We start from the raw sequence: 7,227 nt of genomic DNA, 5'->3' as shown, positions 1-7,227 counted from the left end.
ACTATTTTGGAGAGTTGTCCTAATTATTGAAATGTGTTGAATTGTGAGTATTCCATTTGGCAGCCTAGCATAGTTTTACTTTTGTTATTCTATATAGATAGAAGATAGATGCGAAATTATTTTCTTTTTAGTCAATTTCAGTAATGGCACCTTTCTAGTTTTGAAAACAATACTTATTATAATTCTTTTAGTGTGATGACAACGTTTTTGAAGGTTATACAAAAGAAAAATAGACTTTCTATGCAACTTGCAAAATGCTAATTGTAGTATATCATAGGTTAAATACATTGACAGTAGTGAGGAGAAAATGCCATACCGCCCTTTGTAGAATGCTTATGGTTCATAAACTTTGCTAAATATCTTCAAATATTCCACCTTCTTTTTCAAACGCCTTTCTTTGAATGCTCAACTTCAGTTAAATCTTGTACTTCAAGTTGCCTCAGTAGTTTCTCCAAAATATAATTTGAAAATTGTGATATTTTATCAAAATATCTCATTTTCCTAACCTTCACTCGATCTCCTTTTGAGTTAACAAAAGGAAAAGAATCGAAATATTCATAGCAATAGTCGAAAAGCTGAGACACTGATACAGGATTCACAGATGCTGATGCCACATGATAGACATTTAGCTGTGGGCTTTGCACGTATCCATGTTTGGCAATAGCAGCCATTGTAGCATTTACAACCATATCAACTGGAACCTAGCTAAATCAAGTGAACAAGTTGTTAGATAATGAAATTTTCTGTGCCGGTAAGATCAAAAGTAAAGAGAGATTAACACTGGAAGTGATTGCAATCACTAATTATTTATCAGATTATGACCCTTATTATGCAAAAAATAATTGTAGGATTATATATAATGGATACAATGTTAAAACTAAAACCTATTGGAAAATATACGTACCATATCAATAAGACAATTTGGATCACCAAGAGTGCCTGGAAGTACCCCTTTAGCTAGAAAACAATTGCAGGGTCGATTACCCTGGCTGGGGGGGGGGGGGGGAGAAGAACATAAGAAATCAGAAACTTTATGTATGGCCCATGATAGAGGGCGGACCAACAAGAAACGAACAAAAAACTTAACTGGCAGACTTCTGAAAAAGGGGTTATATATGACACCTTATGCGAACTCATCGGAATGGAAGAGGAAAATAAATAATTTTATAAAGCATAAGTACATCGCACTTTTAGAAGAGATATAAATATCGAGAACCAGGCTTCTAATCATGAAAGAGCAGCCAAAGACTCAAAAGTGAAGATATACAAAAAAAAAAAAAAACATCGTTTCTAAAGAAGTCTTAGGTAAAATATGATCACATTGCATTTTTCTAAACTACATCTACATAATATTTGTGATATATAAGTACATAATAATATTATTTAACTTAGCTAAATTGATCATCATGCAGGTTCAGATAATGTCCAATTAATTTGAGTTTAAGTATTATATTAATGTAATAAAATTGACTTTCGACATTTAAATGATTGTTGTATTTTCTATGTTAATTGCTTTACAATAATTCTTTCTTCTTATATATATATCGTTGTTTTTGGACTCGATGATGACATAGTCCAATGAACAAATCTGTAAGGTCTGTTGAGCCAAAAGCAAACACTACCTAACATGAGCTTGGACTGCGACATGAACCTAAAAACTATAAACAAAGAATAGATAAAATTGAATACAATATTGCACCTGAATCCTTGTACCCATCCTGGAAAAGGTTCTTCATAACTACTCGTTATTGTGGAGGGACGAATAATGACTACGGGTATTTCCTCCCTCATGCTATCGATTATCATCTCACCAATGGCCTTTGTGAATGAATATGTATCGTGCCATCCATAAAACATCGCCCTATTATTTTAACAACCATAATTTATGGTAATAAACTTGAATTGGATCCTGAAAATGTTCGCATTCATTTCAAAAGTGCAATTTTTCTTGTCAAGTTAAAGATCTTTAAAGTACAGCCTATTGTAATTTCAAAATAAGATTTCGAATATAAATTATTAAGAGTCTTAAAGCAAATATGTTGTATCCGTGTAGTGTATATTGTATTACTTTAGTTATATATGTTACTATCACATGTTAGCAATAAAATAGCAGAATAAGGGACGAAATAATTAGGCTTTGATAGTGTAGTCACTGACTCACTGTCCTTAAGGAATTTAAGCATCCCAATTTCGTTGCTGCAGGGATTATGGCAGAATTCCTCCAGGATTCTATAAAGCATCTGAAATCCGAGTTTCAATAATTGATTCGAATTTCTCACAAGAACAGAATATATATTTGTGAGTTGTAGAAAATAAGTAGAAGAGAAAGAGATGAAAGTTTCACATGTCTTTCGTTTTGGAGATGATATAGCTATTTATAATATCTCTAGGAGTCTGTTAATTCCAACAGACTCATCTTCTTCATAACATGCACCTTTTAAAGCTAGTAGTCACCTTTTTTTTTGAATTTAAAAAGAAAGTTGTTAAAAATATTTTCTGAAATTAAAAGGCAAAAACGTTTTAATTAATTAAATAAAAGGTGACTAAAATATTAATTCCGGGCTAGCCCAAAGCCCAATTGCCCAATTTTGACTATTAATATAGTCAAATTTTAATTTCCCTCCAAAACACCCTTAAAAGTATTTAAACTATAAAAGACAAAGAAGTGCTTTTAAACACCTCTTTCTTTCTTTCTTTTTCCAATGATGGACGAAACAACATCTTCTCAAATACTCCCATCAAACACTAACTACTCTAACCTTAATTTCTTCACAACTGATTAATTGAAATAAGAGAAAGTCAGGATTAAGAGAAAACTAATTTTTTGGTTCTAAAACTAGAGGAAACGCACCTCTCAGATCCTAAGTCTTTCATTATTTTCTCGAGGCCATTATCTTTAATAGCATTCTTCAACTTTGAAACAAAATCCAACTCGTTGGCAGCATGTAGGGATGGAAACTTAGTGGATGGAGAATGTGATGTGACCCTTTCCTTTGTTATGCTTTCTCCCATGGTGAAAGGCTTCTAAAAAATTATGCCTTCTCTTTCGCCATTGGCATACGCTTTAACAAAAAAAGAAATTGAATAAATAAAGTCCTCTTTTGTAAAATGATTATATTGTTAGGATCGGAAATAAAACATACTTTCAATGACGATAAATCAGACAAAAGAAAAAAGGAAGCATATATCAAAGGAGGCACAAACGTTAAACGTGGTTCTTTCAAATGAAATAAAACATACTTTCAATGACGATAAATCAGACAAAAGAAAAAAGAAAGCATATATCAAAGGAGACACAAACGTGGTTCTTTCAAATGCATACCAGACGAAAAATGCATGATACGTTTCAGTTTCTTGCATTTCAAGGCAAACATCATGAGTTGATATGGACCATTCACATTAGCTTCAAGAGCTAAGTCAGGGGCGGATCTAGGGTGTAATATACGGGTTCTCGGGAATCAGTAACTTTTGCGTAGACTCTGTATTTTTGTTAAAAAAATTATTAAATATCTATAAATGTCTATTTGTGAACCCAATTATTATTGTTTATTAATTTGAAATTGCGACAAGAACCCATAAACTTAAAATCCTGGATCTGCCTCTTCTAAGTCATACCTAGACATATCACATGGGAGTAGTTAATAACACAAAGCTCATTGTCTTTAAAAATAAAAATAAATTAAAACTCCCTGATTGAAATATTTATTGCAAACATAAGAAAAAGTATCATGCAATCTATTTCTTTAATTTATGTATCCTAGAAGAAGAACTCGTTTAGAGAGAGAGAGAGAGAACCTCTCCTCAAAATTGGTGTTTGCTGCAGAGTCGACGATCAAATCAATTTCTTCAGCAATTTGGTGAGCAGTAGTAATATCCATACCAAGGTGTGGCTCGTGGATATTTCCTACCACAGGAACCAATTTACTTCGTATGAACGACTTGTAAGATTCGTCATGCATTTCTTCTACGCATTTGAATAATTTTGACTCTATTATCTGATGAGGAAATGAATATATATATATATATAAATGACCCAAGGAACTTAAATATTATAACAAAAAGTATGGAAGAAAATAAGAAAGCATGCATTCGTAAAACATACTTCACTTGTTAATCTGTCAAATGCAGCTTCATTATCCTTTGCCCTGATAAGGAGGTAGATCTTGTTTATATTTGGTGTTGTTCTTAACATCTTTTCAATCAGAGCTGCAAAGAATTGTTTAGTTGAAAATGTCACAATCATTCAAACTGATCGAGGAAAGGAATCGAAACAATGATGGATATATAATTAATGCCCGTGTTTTGATTTACTAATATCTTTTTTAAAAATAAAAGAGAAGAAACAACACAACGTGGATACCTATTGCGACAAAACACACATGTTCCACGGCTAGGATGGCAGATGAAAGCCATATATATATATATATATTAGGTTGGAAAATACCCAAAGGATAACCCGCAGCTGCTATGCTTGGGTGCCGGCGCACTGGGTAACCTGTTTATTGTGCAACTAAGCACGTCCGGTGCGATCTGACTGAGGAGACTGCTAGTGAGGGAATTAATCCGAGATCTCCCATGTGGGAAATCACTCACCCAACCCTTGAGGGCAATCTATGATATTTTATCGCGATACATTTCTCTTAATTAATAGTAGCTTAAATTCTTCAGCCAAAAAAAGATATCACGAAATTAAATGAAAGGATTTAAGTTATACACTGCCAGCCAGTGTAAAGATTTTGCAATAGCTTATTAAAGAAATTACCTTTTACAAGAAACCCTGTAGCACCAGTGACAAGAAGGTTTTTCGCTGCAAAAAACTCAATCCCTATTCCATTACTATCTTTCGGAGCTAAAATATCTCCATCACTGCATGCTTTAATAGAAGAGCTTTGAAGTGAAGAAAACGAAGGGCCATGAATTCCTATCTTTTCAAACGTTGAGTGATTATTTTTCTTTAAGCCAGCGAGATGACGTTTTTTAAGAAACAACTTATTTGGTACCCTTATATTAAGGGGGAAAAGATTTTGAACGTGAAGCATTGGTATTTTGCGTGCATAAAAAATAAATAGCTTTGCATGGAATATATTATACTCCAGAAGCTAAAATCTTCTGTATTTATAGAGAGAATTTTGCTTAATAGGCTGTCACGTGAAGGGATCGAGGCGGCCAGAGGGTGAAGCCACTAAAGCTTCAGCCCCCAAATTTAGGCCCCAATTTTTTTTTCTTTCCAATTTCTACTTGATATTTGGTATTTAATTTGTATCATGTAAAGTCCAATAAAGTGGGAACTACTCCTTAAAAGAAAAAAATTAACTCCAAATACTCCAACCAAATACCTCCGGTTAAAGGAGAGAGATCCTATCCATTCCACCACAACCTTTCTGGCGAACCAAATCTTTTTAAGAAAATATAAGTATTTCAAAGTAGAAAAGTTAAATGTTTTATCTATCTATACTATACTAGTATTATCACCTGCATGAATGCGCGGACACTAACCATGTAATATATTTGAGTTATTTAGATTGTATGCAAATAATTTTAAAAATTAAACTTTCTCTATTAAATATAGATAGTCGTTGGATATTAATTAAGAAACATTACATGAAAAAGATTAACCATTTCTCAAATTTCCTAGATATAATTCTATTTTTCTTTTTTGATACCATTCTCACGGGTGTCATTGGATCCTAAAATTAGTCGGGAAGCAAAATAATAACTCATATTTATGATAAAACAATCAATACTTGAGACTATGAAGGACTCTTTGGATACGACTTGACTTTTTTACTACTACATGCATGAACTCTTATTTTGTGTGTTGATATCTTTCAAAAATTATTTCTATTTTAAAATTTCAGATTCTAAAATATTATTTTTAAATAATAATTTATTTTATAATAATGTAAGTGAAAATGTTATCCTTAATTCAAAACTCATTTTAGTCGGCTGTCTAAAAATTTAAAAAATTGTTTAGCCAGTAATTTTTTTTCCAGTATAGCTACATTTTGATATTTGACATTAACCATATTAAATATCCGAGACGACCTGGATTTTCCACCCTTGGGAGTCGTGATGACGCCTACTCATGAAAGCTAGGCAAGCCGCGTAATATAGAATCACTAACTCTTTTATTTAGCCCTTTTAACAATTTAAGTTAACAATGAAATAACAGTGAAATATTAATAATAAATAGATACAAGCGGAAGACTTAATCTGATGAATTAACCATAAACAGTACGACAATGCTGACATATATCTCTACCCGAAATCCGGTGTCACAATATCACGGACTGTCTGCGGACGCCTGCAGGACTACCTCGGGATCTCTAACTGGACTGAAGGCAGCCACCCAATGCTACGATCCAAAAGTTACCGCTCTGAGATCTGCACATAGTGCAGAGTGTAGTATCAGCACGACCAACCCCATGTGCTGGTAAGTGCCTGGCCTAACCCCGACGAAGTAGTGACGAGGCTAGGACCAGACTACCAAATAAACCTGTACAGTTATATAATATGCAGCGAAAAATAAAATAGGAATAAACAAGTAAAGATGGGAGGGGGTACATGCTGTGGGAAAATATCAGTACCAACAGTAAATTGCGAAGAAAGCATAAGAACAATTTAGAATTTACATCAAAACAATAAGGACTCGTATCCAATCTATAAACACTTTGTATTATCAATTGTTGCGGCGCACAACCCGTTCCACTTTGTATTATCAATTGTTGCGGCGCACAACCCGTTCCCAAAATATACTAACTCTGTTGCGGCGTGCAACCCGATCCATGTCATTTATCACTGTTGTGGCGTGCAACCCGATCCAAATATAATATTGTTGCAGCGTGCAACCCGATCCAAATATAATATTGTTGCGGCGTGCAACCCGATCCAAGTATAATATTATTGCGGCGTGCAACCCGATCCAAATATACAGTTTAATACTAATCACAACAAGAGTCCCGACAAGGGATCAATAAAGAACAATACTATCTCGGCAAGAGAAACGACAGTATAAGTAACTACGTCCCTGCAAGGCAAATCAGCTATAACCAAACTTGTTCCAACATCTAACTATCTCAATTAGCACCAACACTCAATCATAAGTACTCCCATGAGAATAATTATAATCCTTGCTCAACATAGAGAATCAACAACTTAGGCATTTGTAGGATTTATCAAGAATATGATAATTTCAATTTAAAACTCACGGTCATGCTTGACACCAAC

At 33.7% G+C, this 7,227-nt stretch overlaps 1 pseudogene; it reads right to left on the bottom strand.

The window, feature by feature from the left end:
• Positions 1–238: 238 nt before the first annotated feature.
• Positions 239–5,619, bottom strand: LOC142165018 (fatty acyl-CoA reductase 2, chloroplastic-like; annotated as a pseudogene).
• Between the last annotated feature and the right edge of the window lie 1,608 nt (positions 5,620–7,227).

The sequence above is a fragment of the Nicotiana tabacum genome, chromosome 10 (genome assembly GCF_000715075.1).
Source record: "Nicotiana tabacum cultivar K326 chromosome 10, ASM71507v2, whole genome shotgun sequence".
In the NCBI taxonomy this organism is placed as follows: domain Eukaryota; kingdom Viridiplantae; phylum Streptophyta; class Magnoliopsida; order Solanales; family Solanaceae; genus Nicotiana; species Nicotiana tabacum.
The sequence above is the reverse complement of the archived record's forward strand: the minus strand, read 5'-3'. Positions and strand labels throughout refer to the sequence as shown.